The sequence below is a fragment of the Artibeus jamaicensis genome, unplaced genomic scaffold, assembly GCF_021234435.1.
Source record: "Artibeus jamaicensis isolate MK-2021 breed Jamaican fruit bat unplaced genomic scaffold, CSHL_Jam_final scaffold_2375, whole genome shotgun sequence".
In the NCBI taxonomy this organism is placed as follows: Eukaryota; Metazoa; Chordata; class Mammalia; order Chiroptera; family Phyllostomidae; genus Artibeus; species Artibeus jamaicensis.
In genome coordinates this window covers 2,489,762-2,509,048 of record NW_026522032.1, presented here as the reverse complement: position 1 = coordinate 2,509,048, position 19,287 = coordinate 2,489,762, and the positions used below count along the sequence as shown (strand labels likewise).

At 45.6% G+C, this 19,287-nt stretch overlaps 1 protein-coding gene across 1 annotated transcript in view; it reads left to right on the top strand.

Moving 5' to 3' along the window:
* The first annotated feature begins 210 nt into the window (after positions 1 to 210).
* STARD8 (StAR related lipid transfer domain containing 8) overlaps positions 211 to 19,287 on the top strand; it is a 59,028-nt gene continuing 39,951 nt past the window's right edge. Inside the window, exon 1 of the mRNA XM_053656650.1 lies at positions 211 to 231. The gene's annotated coding sequence lies outside the window, so the exon portion shown is untranslated. The remainder of the gene's footprint in view (positions 232 to 19,287) is intronic.

Here is a 19,287-nt window from a genome sequence, read left to right as displayed (position 1 = left end):
AAAGTATTATGGTGAGTAGTCAGGAGTCCAGACTTCTAGGTTTCACTTCCCCCCACTTCTTTTTCCTTTTCTGTGGCCCTCAGTGTGTCTTTCTGTAAAATGGGCAGCTTGAACTTGCTGACTACAAAGATCTCTTCCCATTCTGACGTTGCATGAGTGTCTGCAATATTTTGATTTCTTCTCTGTTTCCTTTGCAGTGCTTCCCAATACGGCATGGGAGGAAGAATGCTGGTAAGTGTGCATGTGCGGTGGGGCTCACAAGTAGCATGAGATGGGCCTGAGCTTCTCGTGCCCCTGTTGGGCTGGCTGATTAGGTTCCTGGGCAGTTCAGGCAATGACTTAGGTGCAGAATCTGGAGAGGATCTGTCTCCCTCCAGTGGGCATTTCCTGGGCTACATGGGCCTGGCCTTTTGGAGGTGAGTAAGCACGCACAGCTTCTTCATTTCTAGGATGGAGGGCTTTGTCTGGTTAGAAAGCCAGGGAAGGATTTCCTTGAAGAGCTGTCAGCAAGTGGCAGCTACCCATATGCTTCCCTTGTTCTCAGAGGCCTTTGTCTACTGGGGAGGAAGTATGTTAGGGTAGGCAGGTATGCTGAAAAATGCAACAGGTAAGTGGAGGGTAAAGGAAAGAGACTTGACATTTGAGCGTTAGTGCTTTTGCTATTTCCACAATTTGCTTTATCTGGAAGCCTACCAAGATGAGTAGTTAGTACTCGGGGGATATAGGTAGCGTTGAGAGTAAAAAAAAAAACAACAACAAACCCTCATTTTTCTCTTTAACAAGTTTCTTTGAGCCTGATTCCCTGACTGCCAATCTGCCTTCTCCCTCTGGTGTCCTACTTGGGTATGGACAAGTGGGTGTCATTCTGGAAGCAACTTCTTTTGTTAAGGAGGACACAGTCATCCAGAGGACGATGGCTGCTTTGGGGAGAAAAAGGAAGGAGGATACTAGCCTGGAATGTGTTGACTGCTAGCGTCTAAATTCCTGCCATCATCTGGACTTTGCTGAGGTCTTCTAGGCCATCCTCCTGACTCCAGCCCCATCTCAGCCATGTCTATTGGCTCCAGTTTTTCATCAGGATGAGTTCATGACTTGAATGAGTACAGCTCCTAGGTGGCAGTTAGGGTTGGGGGTCACATGGAACAGAAAGTCAGTAATTAACAAGTGACATGCTAAGGACATGTGTGAGGTCCCGAGGACCTCCCCAGGTAGTTGGAGCTAGTTTAGACACGGTGTTACTAAGAGGTAGACAGCGGATCTGATGACCTCTCAAAGACTTTTCCACCTTAAGACCCCGAGTTCTTGCGTGGTAGTTGCTAAAAAGGAAGAAGAGCCAACAGGATGAGGTGTTTATTTGTATTGCCATGACAGCAGATGAGAGGGGACCTATTTTGAAGCAGGAACACTGCTTTGATCAGCACACAACATACATCTGCTTCTCCACAACCCACCCACCTCCCCCCATCACTATTCCAGGCCTTCTTGCTGAGCACAGTTCCTGCTTTGCAACAGAGACTTCTGGGGGCACAAGATCTGTGGGCTGCCCATACTTGGGGAAGGACAAACTTCTCCATTTCAGAGACACCAGCTGCAAAGGCTAAAAAGAAACCCCTCAGGCCCTGAAATAGTGACCCTCCCCCCCAGACGAATGCCTTTGCAGCTGCCAATTTGCCTCATTAGAATGTTTGTGCCAGGCCAAGTCACCAGTGCTGAATCCTGGGAGGGTGGGCACCAGGTGGCTCAGTGGTCTGTGGCTTCCAGAGGACAGACACGTGTGTTTTAGGGGGTGGTACCAGGCAGAAGAGGTGGCCACCAACAGAGCTGAGCTGGGACTGGTTGTGCTAATTCTTTAGGTTAAAGTTTTGAAAATGTCTATTTAAGGACAAATGTGAACACATTGGTTCAGGCTGATCTGAGGATAATCTGGCACAAATCATGAGCTTTGTGGGTGTGGCTATGGAAGCATCAAGGCACTGGGGATCAGGGTCCTGGATTTTAGCCCAAATTTCATTATTGATTCACTGTGTGAGCCCAGACAGGGAACTTCCTGTCTTTGGATCACTGTCCACATCTATAAAATGGGGCAATTTATTGCATGGGGTTCTTCTACAGATCAGGAGATAGTACATAAAAAACTTCATAAGGCTGAATAAATGAGATTTGAGATTTAGCTCAGGGAAGAAACAGAACTCTTTGTTTTGCTATTTATTTTTGGACTAGTAATACCTTCACATGTTTCAAAATTAAAAAGGCTCAAAATAAAGCCTTCTCATTTCTGTCCCTTAACCACCCAGAATCCTCCTGGAGGTGACCCATGTTACCAGATTCTTGGGTTTTTGATGAGTTCAGGTCTAAAGAAAGTGAGCTGTGCCAGACAAGACTTCAGTGGAGGCTGCAGCTACCTGAATTGGGGTGGAGATGAGGTTGAGGGGAGTATGAGGAAAGGGCAATGGAGAAGGAAATGTAGGGCAGTGGTGGAATGAACATTAACTTGGGAGTCAAGAGACCTGGGGTCCAGTCTTGACTGTGCCTCTCATGATTGAATGATCTGAAGAACATTCCTCTCTCTGACCCTTAATATTCCATTTGCACGTTGAGCCTGTTGCGTTCTTATATGCCATTCTTATAAGTTCTACCACAGTGGGACAGAATTAGTAGAGGAGATGACCAACAAGGCACTTTTTAGAGAAGAAAAAGCTGAGACTCTGACTCACAGGTGGCAATTGCATGTGGTTTGCATATCTAATCTTGCTTTTAAGATCAGTCAATCAGAGGTTTCTCTAAAATGCTACTGCTTTTGTCCTACGTAGGGTCATTGACAGAGAAAACCTTTGGTACCATCTTCACAAGAGAACATTAAGACTGTCCAACCGGCCCTGACCTGTGTGGCTCAGTTGGTTGGGCATTGTCCTGCAGAGCAAAAGGTCACTGGTTGCATTCCCAATCATGCCTGGGTTGTGGGCTCTAGGGGCATGTATGAGAGTCGACCAATCGATGTTTCTCTCTCACATTGATGTTTCTGTCTCTTTCTTTGTTCCTCCATTCTCTCTAAAATAAACAAATAAATAAATAAAATCTTAAGGGAAAACAAAAACAATGTCCAAATGGCTTCAACATATGTAGGGCTGCCCAGGCCCTGGAGTATGGCCTGAATGATCTTTGATGGTCCTGCCATCATAACTCAAGAATTCACTAGTACAATATTTTCCAACATTTGCTTATATGTGAACCAACTTCACAATATTTGCCATCACTTTATCCTATGCCATTATATGCTTATCGTTTTTCTTAAAAGCAGCCCAATTTTAAACGACCTCACTTTAAGCTCTAATATCTATAAAATTTGGGTTTGAGGAACTAGTTATATTTCTTCTAACACATATCAAGTTCAATGTGTATCTGTCACAATTCAAGATGTCAATGTCTTGTGCAAAATCATCCCATAAATACAGGGTCCAGCAGAAGTAAGGCCTCCTTGAGTGTGATTGGTAGGGTAACAATATGGGTGTAATAATTTATAGTTTTAGTTTAAACATTTCACCTAAAATATCATATGGTGTGCTTGAATGTGATATTGTTATGTTACAGAATTACATGCTTAGGATTTTGTAATAAAATATTTTGTAATAAAAAGAGGCATTATTTATGCCAGAGCCTGTATAACAATACCAAACATTGGAAAAAACAAGCTAGTTATGGTAGCACAAACCAGTGGGTTAGGAGATGGTTCCAGCATTTGGGACTCACTCCAAGACTCACTAGGTGTTCTTGGGTTTCCCACATCACCTCATAATTTTTCCAAGTTCTCACATCCTGTTGTTAAGCATGAATTGCTCCTGAGATGAAGATAGGTAGGTTCTGGGGGCTCCTCCCTCTAAATGAAATCCAATTCTGAACTGTCTCACAAGTACTGAAGTGAGAACACTTGACTGGGGAATCAGAAGCTCTAGGTTTCAGTTTTGAGTCTGCCTTCTGCCAGCTGTGTGTGTGACCTTGGGCCTGTCCCTTCCCCTCTCTGGGCCTTAACTTAGTGTCCCCAACTATAAAATGAATGGTTTGGTCTCAGTGATCTGTAAGGTATCTTGCTGCTCTTTAAGTCAATGACTTCTTGACTTCCAAACCCCACACTTCTGCTTAACCCATTAGCTCTCCTTCCCAGCAGAGAGCAGAGGTGAGGAGGCTGCTGACCTTCCCTTGCACCTCCCTTGCACCAAATCTTCCCTGAGGCCCCTTGGTCCCAGTGCACAAAGGTCCTTTTGTTGGCCGGAGCCATTCAGGACTTCTCTCTAGGCTCCTGCTGAAGTGGCTGAGGCAACCTGGGGGGTAATAGTTGGCCTGTAACAAGAGCCCTGGCTCCCCAACCCAAGTGGCTCCAGCCTGGCTACAGGCTTGGCCTCAGCACCAGATTCCATCCATCAGCTACCCAGGACCTTTCCCTCCATCTCCGAGAGGACTGAGAGACCAGTTTAAAAGGGGAGAAAGTGTAGAAACAAATACATTTATTTAAATTGTGATGGCCATCACTTGTAAAGTTCAGGAGGGCAGTAGTAGACTAAAATGCTGAGCTTACAAAAATCATCAGAATAATAATTCCATTAACTTCCTTTCTTTTGAAAATGATTAAATAATTCTTGTAACTAATTCTTGACAGATCTGGTCAATTAGGATTTGCGATTATATGAAGAACATTTGCGGGTCATAGCTTATCTATCATTTGACAGATATTTTACCTAACAAGTTGGAATAGTAGAAAGATCTACTTAGTTAGGGGGTATCTGGAATTGATTATCATTTGAGACAGGAAATCTTTCGACCGTGATGTACAGTGAATTCCTCTCAGGCAAAAACGCTGGACTGTGAGTTGAGAATTCTAAGATCTAGTCCCAGATCTGACATTAACTTCTTCTGTGATCTTGAGTTAGTTGTCTCCCCTCCTGGGGCCTCAGTGTCCTTGTCTGAAAAATGAGAAAGTTGAACTAGAAGGCCCCATCGTCTTTTGCACTCTGACTCTGTGTCATCCTTCCCCATCCCCCGACTGCCACTTCTGCCAGAGTCAGACTGAAAGGAGGGAGAGGCAGGGATAAGGTCAGTGCAAAGGGCAACTTCAAGATGTTCCTTGAGATGGGGAAAGATTTCCAGACTTGTGGAGGAGTGTAACAGCTTTCTTTGTGGTAAAAAGGAGCTGGGAAACCCAGGTTCCTGATGCAGGAATGCAACACAGAAAGTCAGGCCCGGGTTTACAGATATAGATCAGGCAAATGTTCTGAGACACAACCTCATCAGACACTTTCACAGTTTGGGCCAATCCAGAAGGTCAGAGCAAGGGCTGGTGAGCATGCGATAGCTACACAGGGGCTCAGGAAGGAATGGTAGAGAGACAGGTCTGGAAAGGATGTGGGAAGTGCTATTAGACACTTTCACCAGAAGGTCCTACAAGTACTTCACACTCAGCACTAAAGATCAAAATTCTTCATCATTCTTTTGGAAACCTCATTTTCCAGGGCTCCTTTTCTTGGTTAGGTTACCATCATCCATCCAGTCACCCAGGCAAGAATCATGGGAATCACCTAGACTCCTTCATCTTTCTCCTTTGTTGCTATCCAGTCACCAAATCATACCCATGAAACTTCTCTGTAATGTTTCCTGAACGTGCCCTTCTTTTCTATCAACACCACCATAGCCCTCCATCTCAGCCCTCAGCTTTGGCATGGATGGATGTTTGCTATGGCTTCCGAACTAATTTCCCTGCTACCATGCCTTCCCTTCCAGTCCACCTTACATACTACTGGAGTTCTCTCTTTCAAAGAAAAATTTAACCTTGCTCAAATACCTTTGATTGCTCCCTACCTTTGGTCAAAGTCCAAAGGTAGGGACTTTGCATTGACATTCTAGGTCCTTCACAACTTAAACAACATATCTTTATTTCTTCATCTCTCACCACATCTCCACATTTCTGAGTTCCATGAGGTGACTCATTATTTTCTATAAGTATAATGAATTCTCATATTACACTCTCTACTGGGTGTGTCTTGGCAGCTCCTCTACTTGCCTGTGAAGCTGGCTTCTGGCCTCCCTTCACATCTTGTCCATATGTTTATTATAACACATCACACTCTTTCGAAATTGCCTCTTTTCTGTGTCTTTCATAGAACATGAGGTCATGGTGTACAAGGACTATATCTGACTGACCTCCATCTTCCCAGAACTAAGCACGGGGCCTCACATAAACAATGAATCTTCCAGAGTGTCTTTTATTTTTGATGGCATAGCAAAAGAGCTCCTGGTTATGAGATTACTGCCTTCTTCTCAGAAGCCTTTCTTCCTTCTTATTTCAGCTCTGAACTAGCTATTACAAATGGATTCAGGGCCCTGACTTGTTCCAAATGACAAATTGTTTTGAGACAGAACCTCGAGGGTCTAGTAGTTTCAGCCACTGGTGTAGAGCAATGTAAAAAACATTTCCACCAAACCTTTGAAACTTGGAGGTTGCCCTATATCTCAAGCCAAGAAGTTGCACTTAAGGATGATATGAACCAGTGGTTTCCAAAGCTGGTACTGAGGAACTCTAGAGTTCCTAGAAATTCTCTGTGGGAAGTGAGGGCAGAACAGAGTTGAGGGGTGTATTATTCAGCCGAATAAATAAATATTCAATCTATTTTATCTTCTTGAGATTTCATGAAGTTTTCATTTGGAAGCTGTAGTGGCCATACAAAAGTAGATGTTGGAGACTGCTGCTCTAGTCCAATGCTCAAAAGGCTAACGGGCTGCTTTTTATACCATTCCTACTATGTGCCCACTGGGGCTTGCCCCACACTTTCCAGGTGTGATCAGTGGAAGTTCTTCTTTATATTGACCCAAAATCTGCCTCACAGCTTCCACTTGATAGTCCTTTTTTTTACCCTTTGGTGTCTCATGAAAGTCACATGTTCCTTCTTCCTTATGACTAAAGTGCTGGCATTTAGAATTTTCCAAAGTTTGAGATGGAAGGGACCTGGTAGCTCATATAGTCTGATGTTCTCATTGTAGCTGGGTAATGTGAAGCCCAGAAAAGTTAGGTGATCTACTTGCACAACAGCAGACAGCTTGTTGGTGGTAAAACTGAAACTCGAACTCAAGTCTCCACACATTTATAATGTCCTTCCCAGAAATGTTCCCTAGAGTGAACAGGTTCAGCTCCTCAAATGATTTCTCACAGTCCTGATGACTTTTCTCTAAACTTACTCCAAATTGGTAGTCACCAATGGCTGAAGACCAGCATTTCAGCTGCTGGAGGCTCTCTGGTACCCAGGCTTTGGTGGTTGTGGAGGGAGAAAGGGTAAGGGCAAAAGGCAAAGGAAAGCAACCTGGTGCCAGAAGCAGAGCTGCTCCCTCTGCACAGCCTTTCTACTTGTCTCCTCCTCTTTCCATAGGACTAAATTCCTTTCAAACAGCCCTCCTCCTCTGCAGGACAGCCAAGGGGCAGCTTTCAAAGGCCCCTTCTGACCTGTTTTGCTGGAGAGTCCCTGCTGTGTGATCTTCCACATCCCAAACCCAGAAACAGGAAGAGCTGGTTTGGTTTGAGTTTTTTGAGAAGAAAAATGAAAACATAGGAAGTTGAGCTCCTGAGAACAGAGGCTTCCAATTCTGTGTCCACGTGCCCCTGGAGCATGATATTTCAGGGAGTACATTCCACAGGGGAAGGGAACGGCCTTGTTATTAAAAACAAAACACAAAGCCCTCCAAGGTTTGGAAATAGGAAAAGGCCAAAAGGAGACTCTCAAGGAGGTTCAGAATCTCCCCCACCATGCGCCACTTGTGGCTGTCATCCTTTGATCTCACTGCTGTTATCACCACATCTGGTCCCCAGAGATGCCCTGCTCCCTTTAACCTATGGCCCAAGAGAGAGGCCAAGCCCCTTTGCTTGTTTCCTTGAGGATCATCAAAGTAGGCTGGGACTCAGAACCTGACTTTAAAATCAGGAAGAAAACAGACATAAATTAAGTCCAGAACAAGCAAATGGCAGGACAACATTCAGGTTTTAAAAAACGTGTGCTTTTGTCTTAACAAAGCCAGCAAAAACAGGGAAGTGCTTTCCCGGTCCCCAAATACCTCTCAGGGTAACTATTTTGCCATGTATAATGCACAGTTTTTTGCCCAAATTTTTGAGGGAAAAATAAGGATGCTCATTATACCTGGGTATAATGAGCACATATCACGATTTAATAATGGGTATAATAATTCCATGTATAATGTGCACAAAATGTGGGTGTGCATTACACATGGCAAAAACCAATACTTCATCACCCCACATGACCTGCTATAAGTTTGCCTGGCTTTTTCCTCTCAGGTCTCTGTCACTGGGCAGTGAATGTCATCTTATTTTCCAATCATAGTTACTAAAAGGGCCAATGTAAAAGGTATTTTAGAAAAAAAAAACCCTCCATGGGTTGCTGGCTGGTTCCCTGCAGGCCAATTCCCAGCAGGGGACACACGAAAGGCAACCATACATTGATGTTTCTCTCCCTCTCTCCTTCCCTTCCCCTCTAAAGATAAATAAATAAAATCTTAAAAAAAAAACCCTCCAGAACCCCATTTGTCCTTCCCAGTTCTGGTTTCTGGGCTGCAGAGCATGGCTAGTTCACAGCTAATTGGTGGAGTAGAAGTGTGGATCATCTGGGTGCAACAGCAACGTGGTCATGAAGGAATAGCTCCGGCCACCTCTGGAGCTTGTACAGGCACATATATACGTGAGTCACATATGCCTAGTGCCTCTTTACTAGTTCTTCAGAGTAACAACACCTTCACCACACAAAATCTTACCCCTGTCTGTTGCTTCTCAGAGGAGGCTATTTTTCACCCCCAGGCCAGACATAAGCATGCTGAAAGATGTTTCAAAAGCATCTGTTAGGAATGGTCCATTTTTCCTAAAAGATCTGGGGACAAAATATCCTTTGTATATTATAACAAGCATACATATATGGTATGAAATGGCATGCTATATTCACATGAATTAATTGTAAGCTAAAAGCAGAGGCCTCAAAGGAATCACTCACTTGTGACCAGCTGCGTGGCTTCTCTAGCTCCTTCAGGCTGTGTAGGGATGTTTAGCCATGTGGGGTATTTTGGTGCAAAAGTTTGAGAGGCACTCACTGATACATTGGGCTCCCAGAGATACAGACTGTGTCTCATTCCCCTCTGCATCCTCATGCCTAATACAGAGCCAGCCACAGAGACAATGCTCAGGAACTATTTGGTCCATCCTTTTACTCATCCATCCTTGCTAAGAAACAAGCAAAAAAGGTAGCCTTAAACAGTTGGAAAGAGCTCAGTTTCTGGAAAATTCAGACAGTTCTCAGTCTGAATTCTGCCACTTACGAGCTATGTGATCACCTCTCTGAGCCTCAGATTTCTCAATTTTAAAATGAGGATCCAAATACACAACTCTTAGGTTGTCGTGTGAATTAAGTGTGATAGTGGGAGGGAGAGTGCTCTATAAGCTCCCAAGTAATACACAAATTATAGTTATTAATGATCAGAAAATGACCACCATAACTAGCTCAGGTAGTAGGGTGAGGGAAGGGGAAGATGTTTTCTTTGGTTCAGAAGTCTGATCTGAGATTAAGAACGCAGGAGCTGAGGCCTCAGGAATGAGCCCCTGGGCCTCTAACAAGGGAAGGGCCCAGGTTGAATCATGACTCTGAAGCCCCACCCCCACTGCTGGGAGGCAGCGTGCAGGCCAGAGGGCAACTTTGGGTGGAATGATGGGAGGAGGGTCAGACCTGTTTTATACACCTGAGGTTTCCAAAGACCAGATGTGCTTGCCTTCTCGTGTCTGCCAAGGAGCCCCTTGGAAGCCCCGCTCACAGCAAAGGTCATTTGTCAGTGAGGGCTAAAGTATAACCAGACATGATGACTTGGCTGCTAACAAGCTCTGTGACCTTGGGCAAATGTCTTCTCCTTCTGGGCCCCAATTTTCCCAGAATTAAAATGAGGGGATTGGATAAGGTAGTTTTTAAGGTCCTTTAAGGGCCTGCACACGATGGTTATGTGACCCTTAATTGGAGAGGTGTTTGACTTTGATTTTCCGAAAGTGTGATTTTTCAAAAATATCATCTAATCATCTGATTGTTTGATACTTAATCCTGAACCCTAGAGAAAAACAGTGAAAAGCAGTGTGGGGAGGCCTGGCTGGGGCCCCTTTCTAACTGTAAGTGTGCTGGTTCCTGTGGCTCCTTCTGCCCGTGTCTGGCTGGACTGCCCCAAGCTGGACATCTCCAGAGCAATTCACAATCACAGTCCAGGTGAGGGGTGGGTGGATGATGCAAGTGTTTCCCAAGCCCTGGGTTCTGGCCCAGGTAGCTCACAATATAAAATAAGGAAAGGAAGAAAACAGGAAATCCTGCCCACTATATGCACCTAATAGTTCAGGAAGAATTCCTTTTAGGCAGGTCTGTAGCCTCAGAAACCAGCAACAGCTGCTGAGTTGGGAAGTGGATGGCTGGAGTCTCTGAGATTCTGTGACTCCCCTGTCTCGATCTCAGTCTGTTTAGATCTTTCCCATTCTGTGAAGCTCAGGTCAAATACTGTCCCCTCCCCCTTCGTGTGCCCAGAATACTGTATATCTATCTGTCTTGCAGCATGGATCATGTTGTGCCTTGTGTTGCAGCTTTTCCCTTTCATATATAGGCTAGAAATAAAATACATCCTCTGAAGAAAAATGTCTACCTGTATATCTGGATGTGAAATGAATAGCAGAGTTTCATATCCCCTCACTCCCACTTTCCTTAGGAAGTTTTTTTTTTTTTTTGTATTGTCCCAAGAAACTTCTATTGTCCAAGCTTTTGAAAATGCAAGAGCATGATGCTTTGGACAGAGTGCTAGCTCTGGAGAGCAAACACTTAGGTTTATGTCTCAGCTCTTCACTTGCTGCTCAGAATTCAGCCTGGGTGAATTCTGTCTCTACTTTGACTCTCAGTCCTCTTCCTCTGCTCTGTAATATGGGATAACAGTTCCTCTCCTATCTCACAGGCTTGTTGTGAGGACCAAAGAAAAACCAATGAAAGCAGTTTGGAAACTATAAGAGGTGCTCTATTTATCTCCATGTTTGTCTCTGTGACTTGACTGTAAGTACCTTGAGAACAGAAACCTAACCCATCTGGAGCGACTTCCCCACTGCCCTGAGTCCAGATGACCTTTCTGGAACAGGAAGGTGTGGTGAATGCCAGGCACATGAGCTGAATCTCAGGCAGTGCATCACACCTAGAAGGGTCAATGCTTTGCTCCTGCCCCGGTTCTGGGCACACCATTCCTTGACCTTCATTTGGAGCCAAACCCAGCGGAGAGGGCCACTTTTCTAAACTTTCTTGGCTTTCAAAATTCTGCTCCACTTTGAAAAATCTGCAATTACTGTTGACACCCTCTACCTTCCTCAGCTCCCATTTCCTCAGATTCTGGCCCCGATTAATGCTTTCAGAGTTGCCCCACGCACATATATGAGCACAGAAATGTATGTGTATGTGTGTAGGGAGGGAGGTAGAGAAAGAGAGAGAGAGATAAAGCGGGCCGGAAGATCCCATTTTCTCAATGTACCAGATGTAAAACTGTGGAAAATTAGAGCTGGAAAGTTCCTCAGATATTATTTAGTCCAATCATTCCCTTTCCACCTTTAAGTGACAGGGAAACTGAGACCCAGTAAAGGGAAGGACCTTGCCCAGGGAGTTGGTGGCTCTGATGACCAAGTAACGGCAGGAAGGGGCAAGCCTCTGGTCTGATGGGCTGAGGTTTAGGGAAGTAGCCTGGGAAGGTGGGTGGGACCCAAGAAAAGATGAATATGGCCGGGGGGGGGGGTCAATCCAGTGAAGCAGTTGGGACCGACTGCAAAATTCCCCTGGAAAGTGGAAATATAAGAAATATGAGGGTTGTGGTTTAGCAAGTTATTATGGGTCTTGCTGAGCAAGGAGAGGGAGGAGAGATAAAAAGAAAAAATAGAGGAGACCAGAAAAAGAGAAAAAAGGGAAGAAAGCAGGCTGAGCCAGGTGAGTGGAGGACATTCACAGTAGTGGGGTCAGTAAAGGCTGAGTGTAGCACATCTGTAATCTTGTCTCATGCAGGACATCTAGCCACTTAATAAGTTCCCAGTGTTCTGCTGCTTGGTTTCTTCTAAGCTTTGAGCTTATGAGCCAGTCTTTCTTTTCTTAGCAAACTCAGCAGTTCCCCCCTGCCCACTGTTTGGAGAAGTAGGCCCAGAATGTAGGCTTTACCTCAGCAGATTTGGCACATGAGGGCATCAGGCAGCCAGGCCAGGCTGCCAAAGCAAGAACACACCCACTCTCCAACTACGATCTGATTTTTAGATACGCAGTCACAATGCAAAGTGAACTAAGCCCATTTTACAGAGGAGGATAACATAATTTACCAGTGAAAATAACAATTACCACAGGAGTAATAAAAATAACTAAATATGTATTGAAAACCAATAATTGTACTGATTAAGAATGAGAGTCCTAGGGCCATACCCATGTATTCAAATCCCAGTTGCATCTTTTAGTACCTGTGTGATCTCGGACTAGCTGCTTAATTTCTCTGTGCCTCAGAGCACAGATTTTATCCATCTATAAAATCACGATAATAATAGTGTCTTCTTCTTGAGAAGGTTTTGGAAGGATCAAATGAGTTCACCCAGTTACAGCTTTTGAACAATGCTTGGTATATAGTTGCTGCTCAATAGATGGTAGCTGTTATTGTCATCATCATTATGTGCTGGGCACTGTCCTAAACATTTTACTTATATTATAGCATGTTATGATCACTCAGATGGTAACTGGGGCCCAGGTACAAGAGGAATATATATCTAGTCCATTGGTTTAAAATTTTTTTCTTTCTCCCCCCAAACTGAATCCGATGTGGAACCCCAAGATATAAAACAGACACAAAGCAGCATGGTTCTGATTTTAGGAAGATGGGGAAAGTGTGGGGGCCAAGAGCCCCCAGACTCAGCCTCCCCTTGCTCTGTCTTCCCCAACATCCCCAAGGTAGGCCTTGAGGCTGCTCCCCTGCCACTGCGAGGCACAATTCGCAAGCCCAGATTTTAGGCATCTAACTGCTGTATGCTCAGATGAAGATACCATTGACCCTAAATGGGTAAGTAATATGCCCAAGGTTACACAGCAAGTCAAAGCCGGAGAGGAGTACAGTGCTCCCCTTGTTCTCTCCTCCCCCAGGTGTGGAGGACAATAACTGGTCAAAGAGAACAGCCTCTTTGGTTAAACTACAACACAGAACATCCAGGCCTGGGAAGAGAAGAGGTAGGGGAGAAGAGTGAGCAGGAGGGAAGGGGATGCTGATCTGGAGGCCCTATCCCTGGGCCTTGAGTTTTAGCAGCCAGTCTGGACCCTCCTACCCTGCCAGAACTGCTCCAGGTATCAAGACAACAATACAATGCTTGCTTTCATGGAGACTCTCACTGCACAGGGTTTGGGGTTCTTTTTTGACAGGAAATGTAGTCCCCTGTCCCTGAGGTCTCCAGTCTGGAGGTTGCAGCTGACCTGAGGCTAAATCCTGCTTTCTGATTGACTCAAGTGGGCATTTTCACACAGCTCTTTCTCCTCTAGGGTTCCTGGTTGGCAGAGCCTGGCTTCTAACCCATTATTGTGAGGGAAGTACAGGGGACTGGCCTGGTGCTGTGCCCCTTCACAGCTATGTGTGGATGCCCCTATCTGTTCAAGACATGCTGCGGTTTAACTAAGAACCTGTGCATTGCCAAGTTCTGTTTCCAGCCTTCGGCATGGGTTACCTGAGGACAGCCCAAGGAGAAGGAATTATAGAAGTTTTTCCTAAAGAGCTTTGGGACTTCTCTGAAACCCTTTCTTCTGACCTGATTGCTTGAACTGCTCAGGACCCATAAGAGAGAGAGTGAGAGTTCTGGGAGACTGGATCTCCAGGGCAGGACAAGGTAGGCACAAATACTGGAGGGCAGAGCCCAGGTGCAGGGCCCTGAGTTGCTTGCCCCCTTCCTGGGTGGAACTCAGGATCTCCAACTGGACCATGAGAGGGTAGAGCCGATGCTCACTGAGAACCAACCAGGTCCAGGCTGGACTGCCATGGAGGTTCAGGCCACTCAGGGTGGCTCTATTGTGACTGACCTGGAATCCCAGAGGAACATACCAAATGATGGATGCAAACAAAGCTTGCCCACTGCCACAGCTAGCCAGCCCTCCTGGCTAGTCACAAGGGGGTGGGGATATGGGAGGCTGATTACTGACCCCTCAGGTGGCAAACTGCTCCTTTGACACAAAAGCAGCTTTTGTTCATGGCCAGGCCAGCCTCTCAAATGGACAGAGCCCTGACCCTTGAGCCAGACTGCAGCATATGTGTTACCTTTGACAGGTGCTACAATTTTCCAGGTGATGGGAAGAGGAGGAGGGGCTCCTGCCAGTTCTGACTGGTGAAGGTGTGTGTACTGAGGCTAGCGAGTTGAGGGTGAGGGGCAACTATGGGTAGGTGCTGTAACTACTTCCCAGGCAAAAGCAGAATTAGTAAGCATGAGAACTGAGCAGCCCATGTTATACAAGAACTGGAAGAAAATGATGAGGCAGGGCGAATGAATAAGTAGAGTGAGTCCACCACTGACAAGCAGGTCTTATCAAAGCTTTTGTATTTGATCTACATAATAGTCTAGGGAGGTAGGTGTTATTGTCTCCATTTAATAAGTGAGGAAACTGAGGCCCAGATAAGTGTTATGTGTCATCTAGTAAGTATTGAAGCTGGTGTTCAAAACCAACGCTGCTTTGAGAGTTGCAGTTCTTAGGGGAGGCCATCATCTGGAGCTGGTAAAATCCACACGTGTTATTGTGGATTTGTTTGCAAGAGCCAGTAATTATCCTTTCCTCCTTCCCATTTTACCGAGGCTTGGAAAAGGCTGATGATTGGGCCATAGGCATACACAACCAGGTGGAGACTGGGAAAGGCTGAGGTCTGGGCCCTTGATCTTTTCTGCCTTCAATTGGAAAGCTGCAGAACACTGCTAGAAGTAGCACTTCCCCTGCTTTACTCTCTGTGGCTGGTCATTTCCATTTACAAAGTACTCTCAGATCCATTATCTCCAGGCTTGCAGGGCAGAAAACGTTACTTGTTTTTCAGGTGGGGTAACTCAGGGTCAGTAACTTGCACAGCTTTTTTTTTTTCTGAATGGTCCAAAGTTGGGCTCCAAATCCCCTCTACTCTTTCACAAAGAGTACTTGGCCAGCAAGGAAAGGACTGAGCAATGTCGCTGAAACATAATGTTTGAGCCCAAAAGAAGCAAATCCCAACTCCCCAGGGTGACATTTAAGTCCTTCTCTCTTCTCCATATGACTCTCTGAATTGCACAGATAGTCTTGGGACCTTTGATGGGGCAACAGAGAAGCCAGTGAGCTCAGTTCTCCAGAATGGACCCCATAGCCACTGGGTTTTGTCGCTTACTAGATATCCCATCATCCCAAATGGCTTTCTCTTCAGAGTACCAAGTTTGGTCCAGTTACCTGAAGGGCAGAATGGGGTGGGAGACCTTCTCTTTCTTCCCCTCACCATCTGTGGTTGCATTTCATGCTCAGCTGTTGAGCCATATTTATATTCTTCCACCCCAATGACACTGAGGAAAGAAAACCCCAAATCTCTCAGCCACCATTTTGTTTGGTCAAGACTGCCTCTGGGCCACTCCCTCACTCACACACTCTTCATTCAGTCCTTTAAGAAATATTCCCTAAGTGTCAACTCTGTGCCAAACTCCTTCCTGAGCAATGAATATGCCATAAATAATAAAATGCAATCCCTTCCCTGAGAGAGTTCAAACTCCTATTAGGCAGGAAGACATATAGATATAATTGAACTCAATATAGAATGATTGCTGATGTAACTGAGCTGTGGGAACCCCCAGAAAGGGAATGGCTTATGCTCTTCATAGGAGGGCCTGACAGGCCAGGTGCAGGGATGGAGCAAATAACTTCACCTCTTTGTGCCCCAGCTTCCTCATCTGTAAAATGGGATAATAGCACTTACAGGGTTTTCATAAGAAGTCTATAAGTTAAAATGTGCCAAGAGCATAGAACAGTCAGATGCACTGAAAGCACCAAATAACTGACTGTGAAATAAGTTCAAGGAAATAAGAATGAACATTTCTGTGAAAGAGAAAAGCATTGAAAACACATCTGGAGGGTAACAAAGTTAATGAGGTTCTAGAACTGCTAGATGATTTGGCTGAATGACCTTGGGCAGCACGATGAATGTCCATCTTGAAGTGTGGACTTGTCCCTGTTGATAGGTGGGCAGTCATTTCTGAAGCTGGATCTTTGATATGAAGTGTGGCAGAAGACTCCTGACTGAAATTCTAGGGTTCTCTCCACCAGCCCTATAGATGCTAGGCCCAAGAGACTGCTATAAGCCAGGAAGCAGTCAGTTGCCACATATAAATGAGCAGCCCTGTGCACAGCCCAGTCCCTTACATAGCATCAATGTGGGGAAGGGTGGGTTGGGTGGAGAAGTTCCACATCTCTGCCCTCAAGGAGCTGCTGATCTAATTGGAATAAGACCTATGTCTTCCAAGAACCAACCCAATCTTCCTGGTGGAAAGTGGTGGAGACAGGTGGGTAAGAGAGGCTATACTGTGGCCTGAGAGGTGGTATATGTAGTGGTTACTACCTAAGGCTGACAGACTGGGCTTAAAGCCCAGTGACCACTTCCAAACTGTGTCACCATGAGCAAATCATTTAGCTTCTCTGTGCTGCAGCTTTGCCATTAAGAATGAGAGCAACGATAATAATTTGACCCCCTCATAGAGTTATCATGATGATTAAATCATATGTGAAAAGTGCTTAGAATGCTGGCTCACATCAAAAGTGGTTCATAAACATTGGCTCTTCTCAGTGACTGAGGGCCTACCATGTGCCTGGTGTCTGGTACCCCCCCCCCCGCAGTAAAAGGCAGTAGCCTGGAGCATAAGAATAGAGGGACTGAAGTGGTCCATCTTCTTGGAGTGCCAGCTTTTCTCAAAGACAATAGGAAATTCAAGTAGATGTTTAAGATAAAAGCAGGCACTTCAAAGACATTCCCTGCATGGAGCCAAAGTTTCAGGGTCCATTTTCAGCACTTGCCTCCAGAGTTTCTTCCCATTATTTCCCCATTGCCCTTAGGGCTGCTTGAATACAAAAGTTCCAGACACACAGGCATATGTGAACTCATTAAAATTTTACGATGGACCATTCCCTGGGGCGAGGATGATGACTGCCATCACAAGGGTGACAAATGAGCTTCAAGGCTCAGATTCTGCCAACACCACTCTTAGCTGTGTGAACTTAGCGAGATACGTTAAGTTTGTCCCTTGGTCTTGCCACCTATACAATGGGGGTTGTAGGAGGTTGTGGTAAGAATGTTGCCAGGCATAGAGTTAGCACTCAGTACACATTAGCTTTTATTAAATCCTTTCTCACATTTCCTCCCACAACAACATTGTCAGGTGCGTGTCATCCTGTCATTTTATAAAAAAGGAAATTGAAGCTGTAAGAGGTTAGGTCAGATTTGCTAACAGAGGGAGGGCATTCCTGCAGTTGGGAGGGGGTGGGAATAAATGACCTTTGGGGTCCTCCCCAGTTACCCGGTTCTGTGATTCCAGTTAAACTTTGGAGCCCTTTCACATCACTGTTCTGCCTAAGGCCGAAGCAGCAGAACTCAGGAAGTAGGGGAGGGACTGGCCAGGGAGGGAGGTCCCTTAGCAGGGTAGGAAATGGCCGCAGCCGCCCTTCCTTCTAGGCTGCTGCCTGCGGAGGGGCTGTGTCCCTGTGTCCCATGTTCCTGCCCCACCAGTGAGCAAAAGAGAAACTCCTGTGCACGGAGGAAGCTGACTGAGGTCTCCTTTTCCCCAGAGGGGAACTTGTCCCGGTAGTAGGTGTAGCGTAGGGACTGCTGGAAACTCAGAAGTCAAAGGGTTGGCAACAGCAAACTAGGCACAGAGAGGAGCCTCTGGATGGTTGTTCATCCTGGTTGAGCTGGTCCAGAATGGGGACTGCTGACAGATCAGAGAGTGCTGGGAGAGAGGAATGGGCTTCCCATGGTTTATGATCGCATAGAGGAAAGCCAAAAAGAATTCCATGAAGCAGACTGACCTAGTAGAAGGTGGAGTAGCCAGGAGATCTATCTTGATTCTGAAACAGACTCACGTGGGCAAGCCCTCTGCCACACGTGAAGAACGAGTTCATTCAATAAATGTTTTGTGACACACACCTAGTGTGTGCCAGTGCTGCCTTGGAGAAAAGGATGACTGACAGGAAGATCGAGATGTTAATCTCGTATTCCCTTCCAGCTCTGACACTGAGTCTAAGGACAGTGGGTGAAAAATCTCTTGCAAATAAGCACAAAGCACATCTCATTTCACAAACTCGTCTTCCTTTTCCCAGCCTGTCCCTCCATCTTGCGGCCGCTTACCTCTACTCTCGTGGCACAAGGTATGGAGATGATAGAGGGGTGGGCTGTGACATTTACCTGTGTATCCCCTTATTATCATTCCCTTGGTGTCATAGGATTATCATCTAGTTACAGATGGGGAAATCGAGGCCAAAAGAGGAAAAATGAGCCAGGTTATACCACAGTTGGTGCACAGCCACTATTAGAATGTTGCCTGCTTACTGTCCACCACAAGATGTGGAGTGGATATGCCAGGTCTGCGAGCTGGCAGCTTTCTGTCTTCCCTCCATTGTAAACAAAGGCAGATCAGGTAATGCAAGTTTGCTTGCCGCATGTGGAGGCCAGGGCTAAGGGAACTTAAGTTATATAATTTAGGGTCTTGGGTCCAGGCATTTTTCATGGTAGAGCTCCAGGGTGGAGAATAAAAGTGAATCTTTCTTTACAGACACTGTACTCAGACACCATGCTCAGCCCCTCTGTATCCTTACAACAGTCCTGCAATGTAGAGATAATTGTCCTCCTTAGATAATTGCCAAGTCATTTGCATTCTTGGGCCTCAGTTTTGCATCTATAACATAAACGAGTCTATAAGGCATGCTTCCCCTCATAAAGTCCAGGATAATCTTGGTACCAGAAGGGTTTCACGGTGTCCGTGTTTGGACCTGAGGTTCCCTTGCTGTGGTCAGACAGAGAGCAGAGTAAGTGGTGAGAAGCGACTGAGTGCCTAGGTGGTGCAAGCCACCTTCCTTTTCCATCTGACTGCTGCACAAGGTCACAAGTTTGGTGATATTTGGGGTAAACAGGTGGCAGACAGGCTGACCCGAGGGCAGAGAAGACCCTCACTCTGTCACACTGAGGTAGCAGAGTAGGAAGGAG